This window comes from Epinephelus fuscoguttatus, linkage group LG22 (genome assembly GCF_011397635.1).
Source record: "Epinephelus fuscoguttatus linkage group LG22, E.fuscoguttatus.final_Chr_v1".
Taxonomy (NCBI): Eukaryota; Metazoa; Chordata; class Actinopteri; order Perciformes; family Serranidae; genus Epinephelus; species Epinephelus fuscoguttatus.
Genome location: NC_064773.1, coordinates 8,798,306 through 8,818,821, shown reverse-complemented (window position 1 = coordinate 8,818,821; position 20,516 = coordinate 8,798,306). Strand labels below are relative to the sequence as shown.

The 20,516-nt window shown below is 43.1% G+C and overlaps 1 protein-coding gene across 3 annotated transcripts in view; it reads left to right on the top strand.

Moving 5' to 3' along the window:
• The window catches only part of syt1a (synaptotagmin Ia), a 337,362-nt gene that overhangs the window by 17,187 nt on the left and 299,659 nt on the right, over positions 1 to 20,516 (top strand). Inside the window, exon 2 of one of the 3 annotated variants that reach the window (XM_049566895.1) lies at positions 6,147 to 6,472. The exons of 1 other annotated variant lie outside the window; for it this stretch is intronic. The gene's annotated coding sequence lies outside the window, so the exon portion shown is untranslated. Of the gene's footprint in view, positions 1 to 6,114; positions 6,473 to 20,516 lie in introns of those variants that run through there. One more of the 3 variants, XM_049566898.1, reaches the window with a different exon arrangement.

Here is a 20,516-nt window from a genome sequence, read left to right as displayed (position 1 = left end):
GCACAGGGCGTTCTACTGTGTCTGTTTTGTCAAGATGCTGAGTTATTATTGATGTCGAAGTGATTACACTGAGATGGATTTTATTGATTGGAACCATTCCTGCAACTGCTGCCACATCTCAGGTGTCTGTAACGTAATTGGCTGCTGATGGCCACATTCAAAACCATCCCGGCACCCTTTCATCACTCACTGAGCCAAGCAGTAATCTGTTATCTGCTGTAAGCTGGAAGATGGGGGGAGGGACAGACTCAGCCCTTTATTGCCCCTCTAATTAATATCCCCATCACATGATTAATATTGTCACTTTGATTTTGTTCTGAGCCCGCGACATGAGAGACTCTGTGACAGAGGACGCCGCCTGTACAGCGAGGGGTCAGCAGTGTCGGCTGCCCGGTCATTTCCGGGCCTCAGAGACACCACTGTCCTCTGAGCCAGGCTTGTGGAGCTGGGCCCGCTGCCTGCCTGCTGGGGGCTGATGGCTGGGACAGGGCCAGGGCCACGACTGGGGCCAAGCTATTTCTGAGTGATCCAGGGAGGATGCAGCTGGTGGTGCTGTTGTTGACAGTGTCAGTGTGCCAGTGGAGCCCCTCCAGAACCAATGAGCTCTTTCGTATCAAGACAAACCACCATTAACGCCAGTAATCACTGTACAACCCATGGCCAGAGACTTGGCTGGAGACACGCAAGGACAAGAGGTTTTACTTTGGCAGGGTTTTTTATTTAGACTGATAAAGTGAGCCAATATCAGGCTTCAGACAAAAGTAATTATTGCTCCATCAATACCACCGTCTACTGAGGAGATAAAATTGAAGATTGGACTTTTCATCAAAAGCTTCAGTGTAATGACAACTGTGTCACTTTGCCTTAACCAGCTGCGAAGAAACCTCGTCATTACTAAATTAATTGTATACAAAACAGTGATTTTTATAATTTGTTGTAATTTCATAGGCCTAATTGCAATGCATGCTGCAATGTTTTTGGCATTTCTTGAAATTAAAATTGCAGGAGGAGGTGAAAACTGCAAAAACAGCTGGAATTCTTTTGTATAATTTATTAAAATTGATTAAAATCAAAGGCAGATTGTTCCAATGAGAAGAAGACCACACTGATCTGGGTTTGTGATTTGTCCTACACTAACGATACCACTCACCATTCATTCTTTCAGCATGTGCAACTAATCTGGATGCAGCAGCTTCTATCATGGTGATTTGTCTTGTCCGTTGTTGACTCTTTTATGCCGGTCTCCAGGTGTATTTTGCAGTAGAAGAGTGTCTGTTAATCAATGTCTTTTGTGTTCCATCACAGTGTTGCACATGGCACAAAACAGTTTACCAACATCAGAGTATTGCCTTGCATGGTCTTTAGCACTAATTTTTGTTTGTAAATGTCAGACGATTGTGTCGCATGTTTGCATCTTCACAACCAGAAACAAGAGTTTGGTGACGAACGGGGGACCGCTATGATTGGTGAAACTCACAGGGAACTAGGATTATTGGTGGATTTGCTGAAAAGTTGTGGTGATTGGGCAAAATTGTAAGGTTGGTTTAGTTTGCGTTAATTGTTGACATCATGATATCACAACATCCTGGAGAGGCTGAAAATTGAGCTTCCAAGTTCATACTTTACCCTGGAGATTACAGTTGAGAAGACATTTCAGTAGGACTGCCTCTTTAAAATTGGAGATTTGAATCATCAGTTGGAGACCCCTCAGTCTACTGAGATTAATTTTCACGCTACTCTTTGATACAGACAGCTGCGGACGTGATGCAGCAGCACGGAGGAGGAGAAACTTTTCATCGTAAGGCTCTGAGATAACATTAGCTTCTCTCTTCTCTTCTGTGGTGAATTAACAGCTCACAATAACTTAATACGATACAGTCTTTGGCTCGTGTTGATTTGTAGTGTTGGCAAAAAATGTTGTTGCACATTTACAATCCATCGTTAGTGCCGTTAGCTTGTTTACTATATTACATGAATGCTGCTGTCACACTGAACCCCACGTCCCGTTAGGCCCCAATCAAACTTCAAAACTTGACATGGAAAAACAAAAAAACAAATCATTGAATATTCGTATTAAATGGCCAAATATAATTCGACTGACATAATTCTGAGATGGGTACACCCTACATTTCAGTCGTATTGCATGATCTTCATCAGCAAATGAAGTATACCCCATTATCACGGAATTATAGGTGCTCAAATTTCCATTTTTGGCTTTAAGAACATCTCCAGAATATGCTCACATTGCTCACATTGTTGTGAATAAAAATGTTTTGCTACTATAAATGGACTATTGATTATTAGATTGTAAAGGAGGATGACCTTTGAGTGCTGGATAAAGAGAAATCACCACAGGGTGCCACAGTATGTGACTCACCAGTGGACACAGTCAGACTGTCTTTTCTTGGTTTTCGGAGGAGGGTTCACCAGACTGGTTCCTTAAAACAAACAAGAAATACATTATACACCATCATATGTTGAGATTGATTAGTTAGTGTACAAAAAGTCATGCTCAGTGTGACATATTTACCTTTACATCCAAAAGAAAAGAAGCAAAATATAGATTTTGCGTCACACTCTCATTTATTCCAAGTTATTCAGACCAGAATTTGGGATTTATTTTAATTCGAAAAAGCTGAAATACTGCTTTTACACTTGCTTTTTACTGATCATATTCGGCACATGAAAGGTGCACCAAAATTATGTTTCGACACCAATATTTTGGAGCTGAAATCTGACTTTGATTTTATGTTCATATTCACACCATACCATCTGTTATCTATCTATTAAAATACCACACAATAATGTAATTAAACCAAGTGAATCCATTTTAACCCGGATGAGTGTTATATTTTCCAAACTGTACTGTGTAATTGACTGACATCAGGGTCATTTTGTATTGGTTTTAAGTCAATGATTTGCACTTCCATCCATCCATTTATCTATTATCTATAACTGCTAATCACAGGGCTTTCAGACAACCTTTCACACTCACATTCACACCTACAGTACATATAATTTAGAGTCAACACTGAACCTTCATGTCTTTGGACTGTGGGAGGAAGCCAGATTACCTTGAGGAAACTCATTCTGGTACAGTACGAGCAGAGCTTGCAAACTCTTCACATAAACGCCATTTGTTAACAGAAACTGTAAATGACCCTACTTCTCACTTGATTTATTACCTTAGTAAACAATTTCCTAATGAGTTTATGGTCTTAGTTGCTAGTTTGATGTCTTCTTCAGTGCAGCATGATGTTAACTGGCCAGCGCAACATGATGTGTAAATGGTCCCATTTAGAGTAAAACAGACAATAAAGCAGGGTATGCTTTGGGGCGTGGCTACCTTGTGATTGACAAGTCACTACTACCTGTGTTCATTTTAAATAGTCGTGATGTGTGCTTTAGATGTTGTCATTGTTTTTGTCTTTGAACTTCGAACCTTTCAGAGAGTATTTTCACTTCATGAAAGTAATAGCAACACTTCAGTCGGCTCAAAATGTCTTCTTCAGTGTCCGGTGATACTATAATACCGGGGAAGTACATTTTGTTTTTTTGCTAGCCAAAATTAGCATTTCAGTTAATGTAACTATTAACATAAAACATGGATGCCCCTGAAAAGTTTACCTTGAAGTATTGAAGCTAACTTTGTTGGTTGGGACTTTGCACGGCATAGTGAGGAGCCAGGGGCAGTCAGGTTTAGGGGTGGGGGGAAAAAAAGATTTTTAGATGCATCGAGATTCTGTCTTGAGCGAAGCGAGCATTGATGTGGGAAACTCACCATCGAATAATAATTTTATTTTTATATTTCTTTTTCAAATTACTGTAACTCCTCGACCGTTCATGCTATCGACGTAATTCCAACGGATTCTGAAAGCTGAGAAGTGGAGCTTTCCAGTGATATACATTACGGTAGCGACGTTGTTACCTGTGGAGGAGGGGAGGGAAGTGAGCACAGCAGGAGGAGAGTGACAGCTGATGAGGAGAATGCAAAATGGAGTGATTTAGTGGTGTTTTAGCAGAGTTTTGGTGAGTTTCAGTGGAGTTTGGGTGGCATTTTCTTTGTAAGTAATAGTTAGTGTTGTAAATAATAGTATTTGTGGTTTTTTGAGAGCTTTTTAGTTTTTTTTATGCCGTGTTTTTGAGTGTTTTTGCCATGTTTTCGTCGTGTTTTCACCATAGTTCGTAGTTTTGCCATCGTTCATCTTTTTTGCAATAGTTAGTGTGTTTTATAGTTCGTAGATAGTTATAGCCAGTTATAGTTTTGTAAATGCTGGAGGAGACGAGGGACAGGAGAGTCCCGTTGAGATTTGTGGATGAGGAGGATGGACCGGAGGAGACTGGTGGAGTGTAGTCATCTCAACCACAGTAAGTAATAGCATTTGTATGCACTGGATATGTATTCCCAGTTTTATTAGAATAATGTTTTTCAATATCTAGTGTAAATTTTCTTATTTGCTTAGAATCGAGAATTGTTTTATAATCGAAATCATTGCCCTCAGAATCGGAATTGAATCGAATCGTGAGGTGCCTAGAGATTCCCACCCCTAGTCAGGTTGCCTGATATACGTGGTGGTGCATAGTGTCTTTGGGTCCTCAGTCAGATCCACCCTCCACTCCTCCCCAGCTCCATCCTCTCTGACGAATATGATTACTTCTGGCTCCATATAATGAAGATGGCGACGGCCACAATATCACTTGTGCCTTAAAAATTGGAGTCCACAGACCTATTGGCAGAGGTGAGAATCACCAGAGGCACCATGATATGATATTATCACAGTGCTTAAGTCACAATGCAATATCATTGCGAATGTAAATGGTTTGCGATATGCGTAGCATGAGTATTGCAACAACATATTTTGCACTAACATATATTGCAGTGTATTGTGATTTATTACCATTTTTCACCAATGGGTGATGTCTGTTGGCTGTGTCTGCTTCTTTTATACAGTGAATGGTTGCATTGTACTTAAATTGCACGTGCATGGACAGAAAAAGATCTCTGATCCCCAGGATACTTAATTACAGCTTAATTGATAAACAATCTGAGGTGTTGTGATTAAAATATACAGTATGTGCTTTAAACCCCTCATAGCTGCTGAGTAACACATCACCTCACACATCATGTGGACTGTTCTTATGTTTTCATGGGAAAACATAGGACAGAGAGCTCTATTCATCCTGCAGCCTGTTGGTTTGTGTCTGACCTTTGAGTGCAGCTGGGTGCTGCTTTTATTCAGCTCTCCTGTGCAGCCAATAGAGGACCTGGTTTGCAACCTGATGCAGCTAAAAATGGCATTATCAGTCCTTTTCCATATTCATGAGTCCCGTGTCACATGATCACTTTGCTGGCACATCTCCGCCGCTTCATTTCCTCCTTTGAATTTTTAAGCCTTTATATAAGATTGGTGGGTTTAATGGCATTTTTATTTAAATCTAATGGAGTAATAGTTCATCAATTACAAGTATTGTAATTATAATTTACATAATAAATGAGCCCATATGCGCGGCGGAATAATCAACATCAGTCGTGTTGAATTACACTGGATTTGATTTTGTCTCACTGTATAACCTCTCCACTGGCTCTGAGGTCAGTTTGACAACATACTCAATCACCCTAATGAAAGATCGTCCTTGCAGGTGTTTGTGTGGCTTTTGTGTTGACAGGCTCAGCCGTCCTCTGGGGAAATCATCTCCCCTTCATGGACAAGTTCTTGTAAGATGTTGTGTGTGTGCATGCATGTGTGTGTTGTTGTATTTATCCATGTGCAAGGGCAGATCATGGCTCACTATGAAGTGACAAACACACACACACACAGACATGCACCCAGGGATCTCGAGATCCTGGGGGATTTTTTTGACGTGTCCTTGAAGGTGACGGGCGCCCAGAGGGGCTGCGAAACACAAACAAGGCATGTTAATGTGTGTAGAAGGGGTCATCTTAGGTTACACGCCGTTGCCCAACATCCTTGGCGTCTCCCCACTACCCAGCCAATCACAGCCAAGGACTCAGTGATGCAGTGCCCCTCTTACTGGAGGGATTCCTAGGAACTGCCGCGTGATGACGCTGGCTTGAACAGCCCAGAGTCTCTCCTGTCTCTCTCACACCTCCTCCTCCTCCTCCGCCTCCTCTTCTCTGCCCCCAGGTTTCTGTCTCCTAGCCGTACACGAGGTGCAGCCGCCGCCTGTGTTTGAACAGAAGGTGATCTAGCGCCATCCACTCTGCTCCCACAAGACTGGCTATATAGACGGCAGACAGAGTCATCATCCAGCCCTCTTTCTCTCCTCCTCCCTCTCTCCTCCAAACCAAGCTCCACCTCTCACTTTCCCTCCTTCTCTCTCTCCCTCTCTTTCTCTCGCAGCCTTACACTCATACACACACTCTCTCTCTCTCCAAGACTCCCATCTTCTACTCCAGATGAGCGTGCCTCCTTGTCAGGGTGAGCAGATTCGGAGCTGAAGGTGTTGCCAGGTAAGAGCGCACATTTCCTCTTTGGGTCAGCCCAGAAGTTACAAAGAAACAGGGTGTCCCTTGATTGTTTGTGGGTGGGTTTTTTTCGTGGCGGTGTGTGTGTGTTGAAGTATTGGTGTCTCGGTGACATAATCAGGAAGGGTGGGTGCTTTGAGGGTGCCACAGGGGAAGTGCACTTTGCTACAACTCCCAACCCCTCTCCGCCGTGACACAATTTTTTGGCGCCTGTTTTTGCCGCGCCTTTCATCGCCATGTGCGCCTTTCAACGCCTTTTGTGTTTGCTGGGGGAAACTGCTGTAGGTACAGGGTACGCAGCTGGCAATATCAGATCAACATATAGAGCATGTCTCGTTGCGAGGGGAGACCACGGTGTGGATGTGGGCGGATGGAGAGACTAGGAGAGAGGAGAGGAGGGGAGGGGAATGGAGACGGAAGACGAGCAGCTGCTTTCATCCCATGGAAGCTAATCCCTCCGTTTGTTCACCTCTCTCCATCAGATAAAATGGGCCGGCTGTGGCTCTGGTGCCCTGTGTTTTTTTTCTCTCTCTCTCTCCACTCTCCTCCATCCTTCAATTGTGATGGGTTTATCTTGGGCAGGGAGGAAAGAGGCAAGCTATTGATTCGGAAATGAGCTGTAATGCTATTTGAAAAGGGAACAAGACATCCCTCTCTGCCTGTGACTTTTCTCCTGCACGCTTTTGTTCCTCTCTGTACCTTGTGCTGATAATCTATTAGACAAACTCACCGCTGATAATGAATTCCTGCAGTCTCTCTAAGCTCATGAATCTATACAGTGAGCAGATACAATTGAAAAACCACTTGACTTGCATATGGTACAATATCTCAGCTATTTTTGTGATTGGCGGGAACCCCCCACGCTGTAAAGGAGGCTTATCACCTCTCACAGGTTCACTGATAGATTGCCGAATGGCTACTGCACAGTGCACACGGAAAAGGAACGGCTCCTGGCTCTCGGCAAACATGTCAAGCATATCCGTGGTGATTGTAGCGCGGCTTCGCTGACAAATAAGGTACCGTCAAAAGACTGGGGCGGCCTATCACCTCTCGCCTGCTCCCGGATTACCTAATATCTGAGGAGGCAGGTTCAGGCAATGCAACAGGAGAGAAAGAGAAGGGAGAGGAGGGGAGGGGAGGGGAGTGGGTTTAGGGGGTTGCTCAGGTGTTGCTGTTTAGCCTAGTGCTCGGAATACATTAGCCGGGAAGCTCCCATGTGTCAAACTGTTACCAGGTGACAGAGAGAGTGAGAGCGAGGCAGCACTCCATGCTTCTCACACCCAAATCTAAATGACCCCTCAGCTCATTTCCCAAGGCAGAGCTTATGTTTACATACTCTCAGGGAGCTTCTGCAGATGCTCCATTTCATAAGCACTAACTGAATCAGACAGGCTGAGGCTGTGTCTGCACTGATGGATGCAGCGTGGACTGTTGGCTGGCAATCACTTTTTGAAACAGGTAGGAGATATTTTCAGGGTTTCAGGGAGCCCTGACTGAGTGTAGTCATGGCACAGGGTGCTATTTGAAATTGTGTGATATGAGTTTGGGGTCAGGATTACAGCTGCACCCAACCCAGAATGATGCCAGTCGAATTGGATTTGGCTGTTCAACACAAATATTTGACTTCTCATTCCTTTTCGAATAGAGTTTAAGAATTTACTAAATGTGGTTCGGTGGGATGTTCAGGGTGGCAGCAAAGTTCACATAGTAAACAATAGGGATGTTCCTGGCGACTAATTTCCCTGTCGACTAAACGAAAATTTTAATTAAGAAAAAAGGAAAACACTCAAACAGTCAAAATTAAGCACAATTTATTAAGTATTTGAAACTTTGTCCCAAAAATACTGTGTGCATTAAGAGCCCTTTGAAGCCTTTAATCACAATCTTCAACAACCATGTCAGATTTTAAATGCCGCTACGAGACACTTTGCGCCGTGCAGTATGAATGTGAAAATGACGGCAACTCAGTCAAAAGTTAACCACTAAAATAACATCTAAAATACATAAATAACCTCTGAAATGTGGGGCACATTGAACCTTGCAGATTATCTTTATTTCCCATTGTGCTGTTTTAAAATTCCAGTCTACTCGAGCATTACTGCGTGGAGAGTGACTGCTGTTTGACGGCTCTGTAGCACCCACTAGTGGCGGGCAGCTGCATGACAGTTAAGCAACCTTGTACATGAATGAAACACTAATTGGTTTGACCGACTAATATTTCTGGTCCCAACTAGCGATGGGGCGGCTGTTAATTGTTTAGAAGATTAATCGCGCGCATCTCTAGTAAACAAGCCCTCCAAGCTAATGTGTACTAGCTACGCCAATGACGGCCTGGAAATGTACAACATTTTTGTTGATATGTACATATCAAACAAAGCCAGACACTGTATCGTATTAATTTGTTGTGGGCTGTGAATTCTCCACTTCTAAGCAGATGGCAGAAGAAAACATTATTTCAGAACCTGACAGGGCAAAGCCTCCATCAACTTAGACTCACCCTGGGTCTGGGTCGGCAGCTGCCTGTACCAGAGAGCAGTGTGAAAGCGAGAAGCGCTCAAGGGGTGTCCCGAATGGTTTATGGTAGTGTTGCACGGTATACCGGTACTAAAATAGTACCGCGGTACTAGAGTATTCCAAACGGTACTATACTGCATTTGGAAAATACCGGTACTTTGAAATTGATTCAATTCATTAATTTATTTTACTCATTTATGCACACAAACGCCTTTCTTGTTCCTACTGGAGCACAGATTGCAAAAGTGGTGTGTATCACAACACCTGTATCAACATTCGCAGCTGGCGCACGTGAAAAAAGACGAGAAAGTCTGCCTCGCAAAGGGAGACAACACGAGACAGCACCAACTTGGTGAAACATTTGAGTTACCAAACCGTGATGTCTGTACCGAGGAACTTACCGAACCATGATTTTTTGGTACCGTTACACCCCTACTATTTATTGTTCTAAAGGTTTGTATCCAAAAGGACTTTTCTTTAGGAAAAGTACCGAAGAGTATCGAAAAGTATCAAAATTCATATTGGTATTGGTACCGAAACAAAGATTTTGGTATTGTGACAACACTAGTTTATGGCTTCTGAGCTTAAGTGATAATTACCTGCAAATATCCGAAGTTTTGCAATAGGCAACCAAACCCGACACTGCATTCAGTGCCACTGCATGTGTGTGTGAGAGAGAAACAGAGTGGAGGGCACATGAGCTAGAGGTTGCCTCGAATCTCGGTCGACTAAGGGGTGTCTGAATCAAATCTTCGACTTTTAAGGTGCAGCAATGAAGTGCTAGAGAAATTGTGGATTCCTAATTTTGGCTCTAAAGTCTCAACACGTCATCTTCTGATCTTATTTACACCAAGCTTGAGAGGACGGGGGCAGATGTTGACTCCCAAAGTAATCAAGTGGCCAGTCAGCTGTCGCCTGAGGTGTTGTCATGTTTTATCAGGCTTGTTAAGCAGCTATTAATGAGAGATAAAGGCCCAACGTCCCAAACCTGGTGTCCAAGCAACAATAACCTTTTGTTTGGTTATCTGGGGCGAACTTTTCAAAAAGCCAAAGGCAAGGATAAAAGGGCGTCTGCCAAGATTGCTTTACATTTGTCTGAAGCCTCTCACTTATGATCAGTTTAGTAGAAGATGGATGGAGGTGAGGGCAAAGGAAGTGGAGCCAGGGAAAAGCAAAGTGTACCCAAAGCAGCAGGACGGCAAAAATAATGAGACGGGTGTTTGTTTCTGCTCTGGATAGCAATGCAGAATGGATGCTATAAATAACATCTCTCTTATGATTTGACCTTGGGTGGCCATTTGGTGGTGGGCGCCTGTGAGTAGGGATGTGACCAGATCAGTGACACTGTCACCACAGAGACCGACTCATGCTGGTGGAGATGGATGCCTCTGGAGTAGTTTCCCTGCTCTCTCTTCTTGCTGGGCTTTTTCTCTCTGTCCAAATACTTCCCTATATCCATCATTACGATCTTCTCATCCTTGTGCCCTCATCCTGTGGAGCTGATTATTGATTGACTATTAATTACAGCCCAGTCACGATCACTGTGTCACTGCCACAGTAGGTCAAATACATCGATTGAACACTGTAAAAATATATAATGCTGCTCAAGCTAATGTAGTATGCAGTCCAACTGACCTTGTAATGAGAAACAGCAAAAGACACCCAAAGTCAATCATAGATCAATCTGTCATACAAGTTTCAAACTGCAAATGTTCAGCTGCAGAGGAGAGAAGCAGCTTTCAGTGTAAAGCAAAAACTGATAAGAAACTTCATCACATTTCAAATATACTTCTTCTGTCATTAAGTATGAAATCTGACTAAATTAACTCGCGCAGTTTTTCGATTCCTCCAGGTAAACACGACAGCATACAGTTTTCTATTAGCCGTGTTTGTTTTCTTCATGGAACTGAAATATTGAACACTGCCTGTTAGCCAGCCAGCGTGGCATCACAGAGTGAGATCATTTTCTACAAAGTTGTTTTGCGAATTAACCATGCCTTCAGTGTATGTACATTAAATATAGGCTTATGCTTCTATGTGCCTTCCAAATCTCCTCTGAAGATAGATATGCAAATCTGCAGTATCCAATCTAGAGTGTAGAGTTTGCTCACATAGATTGCTTCTCAGGGTCAAAACAAGTGAGGTTGTTGTGAATATTTCACACTGTGACTTATCGGTCGAACTCAATTAAATAAACAAAATTAAAGAGAGCGAAGTAATTCAGCTGAATTGATTTTTCTGACAGTGACAGCGTATTATTTTCATCCTGATGCCAGACATTTCAATCATACTGATGATTTCTGGACAAAATCTTATTAAGTGCTACATGACGAAGCTACTCCAACACACTTTGTGGAGAATTAAGATTGATTTTTTTGGCAGTATCTCTTGGCACTTGTAGCACTTGGGATAGAATAAGGGCCTGTCTATATGTGTACAGATATTTTTGAAAACGGATAGTTTCCAAAGGTCAACATGCAAGGAGAGTTTTCAAAAGAATTTTCAAAACTCTGGACCATTGACTTTATGTATTGGTGAACAAATGCTCTCTACTTACTTCCACTGTACAGAAGTGAAGCGAAAATATTCTGGATGTGGTTGTTGCCATCTTGCTCTGGTGATGTCATTTGGAGCCAGACACTGCTCAGTAGCAATCTCTGCGGTATCAAGTTTTCCACAGAAACACCCCAACATAAAATTACCTCAACTGAGAGAAACCATCTTTGGGAAAAATTTATTTGATGTGTACTTTGAGTTTCTAGTTTGGCCCATGTCTCATCCACTAACATAGAGAGGGTGGCCTTTATGACCTATACTGCAGCCAGCCACCAGGGGGCGATTGAGATGTTTTGGCTTCACTTTTGGGGAGTTGTCATGTTTTCCATTTTTATACAGTCTTTGGAGTCGACATATGAAATGGAGCTTTTAGGAAACTATGATGTCATATAGGGCCATTGTTTCTTTATGTAATTAGCATTAGCGGACTACTGATTTTTCTACGTTTCCTTAGCACAGTGTGGTCTAATAACTACTTTGCACTTTAACTTAGTATTGATGTGCCGTTTGACAGATGAATGAAGGCGTGTGCTGTGCCCAGTATTGTTTGGGCCACCTCTTCTGTGGTTTAATGTCCACCAGATGCGATGGCTTTGGATCAAGCCTGGTCGCACCAGCCAATGGTGGCACATTGTCAAGAGTTAGACTGTTGTCAGTAGGAAGTCGGAGGAAAACTTTAGCATGTCTAGAGCATCACTCATATCTTTGAGTGAGCTCCTTCGTCCTTATATCAAACGATAATCAATGGTGATGAGATCTCCTGTGGGTGTTTTTGGAAAGGTAACGTTAGCCTGCACACTTTACCACCTTTGTGACAAGACAAGACTGTCTTGTAGTGTGGATGGAGATATTTTGTAAAGGGAGGGGATGTGGATTTCCATTCTGGATATGTGTAGACAGTGCCTCAACCGTGTCGAAACAAATTATGAAATCTTAAAGTCTAAAATGGCTTACGTTATCCATTAGGATTCAGGGTAAAATATGAATCCAGCACCTTGAATTTCACATTTTGCTTCTGAAAATCATTTTCCTAAGACCACCCTGAACTCCATTATGTGTACAGTAATAAGGCACTAACTGGGGAAGCTCCTCCTCGTAGCTCTTATAGCTAGGCTAACTGGTATCAGTGTTGTTTTAAAGACCTGACACTGATAAGCTAATTATCTTGGTCTAAGTCCTGAGTTGAAGCTCAGTGTTTGACGAGGTGTATAGAACTCAGGACTGCTTGATCTCTGTATACCCACAGAGATAAGACTCAGATTACATGATCAATCCACACGCACACACATACTCATTCTATTGGCAGAGTTAAACAAAGACACATATGTGTTCTTATAAAGGAAATTCCATTAAAGGAGGTAGTTTATTCATCTCACAGCAACCAAGGATGAGACCCCAACTCTTGGACATTTAATACAATTCCAGGGACGAAAGATGTCAGCAAAAATAAAAAACAGCATCTCCCAAATGTCAACTTGAGTCTTCTCTGCTGACTTCATCATGCAGCATATTTGACAGCATATCATATGGTGTAAAGCCGCTGAATTTAACAGAGCATGAGCGGGACCTTTTCTCACAATGCAACAAAGCTTATGAGGGTGTTTTCATTTGTGCAGAGGAACCACAGCATTGTTTGGTGAGCGACAAAAGCCCATTCTTCCAGCTGTATGCCACTGCATTTAAATTCATATTTATCAGCTGCTGCTCGGTCAAAACAGTTGCTGTTAAGTCGCAGTGAGTCGGAAGGGATCAGCCCCGAAGCCTGAGCAATGTCTAATGAAGCCAGTCAAAAAAAAAAAAGTCTGTGTTGGATATGTCTGCCTCAGTTTGCAGATTCAACAACAGTCTGCTTAATTAAATATACATAAGTGAATGGCTTCAGAGTAGTCAGAGAAAATTAATGTTACAATGACTTAACTTAGATTTCTCTTCCCAGGGAAAGTCCTCAGAAAAAATAATATTACTGGATGTTATTAATTTTGACTGCCTGTCATAAATGTACAATAGCCTGTACAAAGTGTAGTTATGGAGCCTTTATTTCATGGCTTTGTCATGACTGTCTGGCAGAGAGATTTTCATTTACAGAAGTTATCTTGGGTGTCCACGTATAGCGACGGTGGCGGAGGGGAGGTGTTTCATTGTGATAGGTAAGGACGAGAAAATGATTTTATGGCAAAACTTCCAGTCTGAGAGCTGTAATTTTAAAATCCCCTTTAGGGGGAAATTGCTTTTGCCCTCCTACAATTTTTTAATATCCTGATTCATACTTAGGGCTGGTAAAACGCATCACCTACCCATAGCATTTCTCCTGCCGCTGCCTGAAGGTGCTTTGTGGGGAAGTTATTAGAGATTAATACCATCTGGGTGTGTGGGACCGCAGAGGGACAGAAGCCTTGCCCCGTGTGCTCCATGTCTGTCCTCCTGAGCCCCCAGCCTCGCCTCTACATAGTGGGTGAAACATCCCCTTTGCCTAATGAAAGACTGTATTAATTATTACTGAAGGGCAAGCAGCATAAAAAAGAGGCACTGGAGGACATTTTTAATGTTTCATGAATGTAATAAGGTGTTTTTAAAAAAAAGGCCATCCTTCTGTTCCCATGCTTACCTTAAACGCTCATGCACATCCACCCAGCCCTAAAGACACATGGGGGCATCCCATGATGCACCTGCTCAACATGCTGATATCAAGGCAGCAGCCTCCACTCACTCACTCATGATGCTAGTGGCACCATTTCATGTGTGTGTTAGACGTACTGGGCTTTCCTCCAATTTCATATAAATCCATCTGTGTCATTATTGGATGCTCAAAGCAGCATGCGCAGTCTAAAGAGCATGAAAGTCCACTCAGGGTGGGCGGCTGAGGTGGGTAGGTCCAACAAACACGAGAATTTGACCCAGGAGAGTGGTGTTCAAGACCAATCAACAACAACATCAATTGTGGTGTTTGTGCCATTTAAAGCCGGGTGTTCTTTTAGCGACATCGGCCATCTTTTCCTAATCATTACCAAGTAGTTTTGTTGCCTCAGTCTATCTGGTGACCCCCTCCATTCGTGATCTTCTCCGAACGCCTAACCAAGTAGTTTTGTTGCCTAAGCCCAACCTCTAAAAGCCTTCTTACTGCCACGTTTGTGCCACTTGAAGAGGGGTGTTTCTTTAGTGACATTTCCAATCTTTTCTCAACTGTAACCGAAGAGTTTTGTTGTCTAAACCTAACCGCCGACCCCTTTTTACTGCCATGTTTGTGCCAGATGTCTTCGATCTTTCCTTTACCATAACCAGGAAGATTTGTTGCCTAAACCTGACTGATGACCCTTCCATCTGCGATCTAACTCCCTAACTATAACCAAGTAGTTTTGCTGTTTAAATCTAATGGCGAGCCCCCTCAGTCTGTGATCTTTTCTTAACCATAACAAAGTAGTTTTGTTGCCTAAACCTAACCGCCGACCCTTTCTTACCACCGCGTTTGTGCCACTTAAAGACAGGTGTTTCTTTAGCGACATCTCTGATATGTCCTTAACCATAACCAAGTAGTTTAGTTGCCTAACCTAACAGCCAACCCCTTCCATCTGGGATCTTTTCTTAACCATAACCAAGTAGTTTTGTTTCCTTAATCTAAAGACTGACCCCCTCTTACCGCCCTGTTTGTGACATTTAAAGCCTAGTGTTCTTTTTGTGATGTCTGTTGTCCTTTCCTAATCATAACCAAGTACTTTTGTTGCCTAAACCTAATAGCTGACCTCTTTCATCTGTGCTTTTTTCCTCACCTTAACTAAGTAGTATAGTTGCCTAAATCTAACCACCAACCCTCTCCCTCTATGTTTCTTTCCTTCCCATCACTAAGTAGTTGCCTTGCCTTGCCTTAACTTAATCCCCGTTCTGGGGCGTCAGTGGCTTAGTGGGTAGAGCAGGCGCCCCATGTACAAGGCTATTCGAGGTTCGAGTCCAGCCTGTGGCCCTTTGCTGCATGTCACCCCCCCCCCCCCCCAAAACCTACCTGTCCTGTCCATTAAAGGCAAAAATGCCCTAAAAAATATCTTTTAAAAAAACCAAAACTTAATCCCCTTCTTCACGCTGCGTCAAGATACAATGCAAAAGACTCCCCTCAGCTTTATTTCAGGAATGCCAACGGCTTCTGCCCAGCTGGCAAAATATGAGGAGCAGGGATGAGATCACGTTGAAGGCGGTAGAAAAGAAAATAGAGGAGAGCGTGGCACCTTACCTCCAGGGTAATGTCAGTAATAACCTAACCAACTGCTGTTCTTTGTGTAATTGTGTTTTTGGCTCACATTGTTCATTTTTTTTGTCCGAAATGATTAGATTAGAGGTGCTCCACCATGGTCCCCTGTTGATTTAGCCACTCTGTATTAAGTGTAAAGTGTCAGTATGGAGATGAGCCTGGAATCCAAATTACTAGTGTCCATTCTTTAGCCTACCTCCCATTCATGAGTTTGTAAGAGCAAAACGGCTGCAATTTTTGGTGTAAATTAAGTAATGTGGACCGACTGTCACAAAGTGGAATGCATCAATTTGAACAAAATGACACATTCACAACTCAACGCATCATGCCGAGTCTTATCTAAAGGAGAAAAGGCTAATTGTGATTTTTACAGCTCGTACAAGCTCACAATCCTCCAGAGGCTCCGTCAGTGTCCCCAGAATATGTCAGCACGACGAGGGGAAACAGAAAAAGCTGCGTCCAATAAGTTGCCTCTTGGCTCTGCTTACAGTTTACTTGCTGCTCCTGGGCGCCCTCGGAGGATGCATGAGTCATAAAGCAACACGACACCCTGGCAGTGTGTGCAAAATACACGGACATGATGGAGTAAAAAAAAAAGGCAATTAAAATCAGTGTCACCCTGCACTGCCCTGGCTGTGACACAAATGACCTTGGTGGAATTTTAAACTTGTCACGATAAATTCAACATGTGCTGGAAAGCTTGAATAGTTGTCACAGATATACAACTTATTGCTTCTCTCACTGTCAACTGAGTTCACATTGGACTGAAGAGAGCAGCTTTCTCAAGTGAGTCTCATGGCTGCATGTTTTTGCTACCAATCAAGGTCATTGCATGCTTATTAAATTCACCGTGGATGGATTAAAAAGAGTAAATGAACAGACACAAAACACACCGTTACAGCCTTAATATTTCCAAGTGACCCTACTGTGAAGATGATTTAATTCTTCTCTCTAATACAGCAATGCAAGAGGGGTCATTAGCTGTTGAACGAGTGAGTCCTTGTGTCCCTGTTGGACAGGAACCCCCCTCCTACAGCGTGGCTCAGCCCTGCTGTGGGAAAGAGATTGTGCGGGAGTGATAAGGAAAAGGCATTCCTCCCTTTCACCCCACCTTTTCTCATCTCTGGCCCCGGCAATTCTCCATTACTGTTAGTCGAGCAGCATGTGTGCCCTCCGCTGCCGACCGCCACTGAGATTTGCCTCTGATGCAAACATCCTTGTTTGTCGCCATGGCAACCAAGTCTCCTGCCTGCTGTAGGTTGTCATGCCAGCTGCCTCTCCCATGCTCTTCCTCACCCATCAGCCACTGTACTGTACATGGCACGTGCGAGTGTTGTACATCGCTCTACGTGATCCGTCTGGTTATCTATCATAAGCTGCTCTCATTACGTCGCACCGCTGTCCCTGCTCCTTCTTCAGGGGGTCCCCTTTTTACGTAGATTAAAAAAACAAAACATGGTATTACACCCTCAACTACAGGAATATTTTCATTTGAGGGAACTGCCAACCGACACAGTAAGAGTAAATTGCCGGAATAATGGCACAACCAGCGAAAGCCCACAGCTCAAAAGATGGGGGGAGATATAACAGCAAGTGGCCTCAATTTCCACTTCTCTTGTTTACTCTACAAACCAATTCATCCTTGAGAAATGGAGCGGTCTTGACATGTTTGGGGCTCCCGTGAAGGATGATGCAAATGTGGAGGCATATAGGTCCGTGCTGTGCGGAGTTCATTCTCAAAGCGCAGCATCTTGGGGGGGCAGACAGCGGCCTTTCTTCCAAAACATGTCCACCCAGTCAGACGAAAAAACACTCATTACCACAGCGCCACGGGGCCGACCCGACCCACTTGGGGATAATAACTAGGCATCTGCTTAAATTTGATATAATGCTGGCATACTGGGTAGTCTGGGGTCTGCGATAGTGGCAGAAATTATTGTGGTCTCTTAAGCTGTTTGACTTCCTGCTCTTTGCTGCTTAAGCTAAAGCATCTGAAGTGATCCCCGCTCAGTTATTCACACCAGAGGGTTTAATGGGATCTTTACAATGAAGCCTGAGGTTAAACTTTACAATATTCTGAGAGGATGATTGCCCATATTTACTGCCTTGTAGAGAACGGAGAGCTTAGACTATCATGATAATGGGTGACTTTTTTACCCTCCGATAGGCTGGGCTTCAGGCTTCAGGAGCCATTTTTGCTGCTGGTAAAATTTCAGAGATTACATTTGCTGTTCCTTATCTCCTAAATTAACTCATTACCTTGACATCCTGCTTTCCCTCGCTGGGAACAGATTGGCCTTGAATTTCTAATGAAACATGGCTGTCCCTTCACGTCCCATACGCACAGCGAGATTCTTAAACTCTCAGGCCTGTACTTGCCATTGATTTCTACTCCACCAGCCAGATGAGTAACCTTGAGGATGGGGGTGTAAACATGAGAAAGAAAGGAAGACAAGCACTGGGGCAAAAATATAATGCCTCCTATGTCAGTTCCATCAAACTGGCAGCGTGATTTTTTTGTTTCTTGGTGACAAAATCATCAAAACTCCTGAAAAATGGACTCGGTGCCGAACAATTGAAGAATTTTCCTTACTGTCAGGTCTGTGTCTGTAGTGTGTATCTGGTGTCTCTGTGTGCACCAGTAATACAGTGCTTTTTGGCCAGCAAATTGGTGAGCAAATTTGGTTTCTTGGACATATTTGCTGCAGTTGGGGCCTGGAGGTCAAGCTGTCAAACAATATTTTCATTATTCAACTGCTGTAGTATCTCAAAATAGGTTCCTTGTTGGCAGCCTATACTCCAGGAGGGGTGTCAGGCATACGTAAGTATCTCAAAATTGGCTTGAGAGATACAATGTGCAAAACATTTCCCATAAAGTCGACCATGGTTACTCTCTAAATTGGGTTCAATCAGACCAACTAGGCAAAACATTTCAGTCCTGTCAATCACATCCTTTCCTTGAAGCTCACACTAATTGCATATGCAAATTGCCTGAGATTATGAGTTTGCACCCGCTGTAGGGTTTGGTGATTGCGAGTTGCGATAATGATGGATTTCCTCACATTCATTTCTTAAACGTTGTTAATGAAGAGGCAGCCACTTACAAATGTGGATTATGCATGCATTGTGCATTGCAAAACAAACTCTGCAAGGCTGTCGCCGTTAACAACAAGTATTCCAATTAAAAGTGGTACCCAGGCTGAATATTATTCAACTTTAATGCCGCCAAATCACAATAAAGATGAAATGACTGTTAACACCAAGATTGGCTGATTATCCCCAAATAACTGGGACATTGTTTCCAGAGAAACATGTTGATTGGGTTTTTCAAGTGTAATTTTTTGGTGCTTCAGGCTCCACAAACAAAATGTCTTTCACCTTCATTGTGTTAGGTTAGAGGCAGAGATACGAGGGGTGCACGATTGTGAAGCTTCGGGCTGATACTGATACTGCTGTTTTTGTTGCTGTTGTATTTTGTTTTTGTGGTTATTTAGTCCCCATTTGCAAAAGAAGCAAAGTAATCTTCTGACACCTTGATAGTGAGTTTATTGCATCCATTTGTACTGACAGCATCCTTGGGAAGATCTCGTCAAGATCATGTTCGTCCTGAACATGTTTTATATCGTCCCCAAGACGACAGGATGATGGCTGATATGAGCCATCACATCGCAACAGTGACATCACAGAGCCCATTGACCTGATGATCATTGTACTGTTGTTGAACCTGCTCATTAGTTTAAGTTTGTGGCCGTTAGTCTTGAGCCCTGCTTTTTAGCCTGTGTAATACAGATGTCACACAATAGATAAACATTGGCCACTGTCATCGGTCAATGTCATCCTATTTGCTGATGACAACAAAGCTTACATCAACCAATACTGATGTTGAATGAATGAATGAATGACTATTTTGAACCAAAAATATATATAAAAAGACAAAGACAAAGATAACAGTGTCCAAAAAGGAATAGGTAGAAGTAAAACTTATATGTCCCTACCCCTTTCTTACAGTTCTTCGTTTAACTCGTATATTATTGCAATAAATTACCGAATTTTCAACAAATTCCCAACAAAACCCCAAATTGTAAAACGATTCACCGCTACTTAATGCTCATTTTTACTGAACAGAGCTTGAATGCATCATAACGCCAGGGCCACACTGCCTGCGGAAGCGCCGCAAATAGCCTCGAAGCGCCGAGAAGTGAAGCCAGTTTCCTTACGGCGCCCATGTTAACCGATTGTGTCATCCACACCGGCCACGCCGCCCAGCTCCGCCGCCGGCCCTGCAGTGATCATTTCGGCATCTGGTCTATTTTCTGCACGAGCTGCGAGCAAATGTGTCAAGCCGGGCAGTTACCCATGATGGAAAATGATGGAGAATTTCGGTGGCCCTTGCGTAATGTTACTCAGCGCAACCTCTTTTAGCTGTTAGTTCTGGCTAGCGGCTGCTAATGCTTTTCATCAACTAGCTCTCCCCCTGCCCCCTTCAGCACAGATTAGTTGTTCACAGTGTGGCATTATCTGTCCGTCCTGGAAGAGGGACTCTTCCTAAGTTGCGCTTCTTGATGTTGCTATCATTTTTTTCCCCCTGTTAAAGGGTTTTTTGAGGGGGAGTTTTTCCTTATACGCTGTGAGGGTCCAAGGACAGAGATGTATGCTGTAAAGCCTCTGAGGCAAATTGTGAGTTGTGATATTGGGCTTTGTAAATAAAATTGAATTGAATTG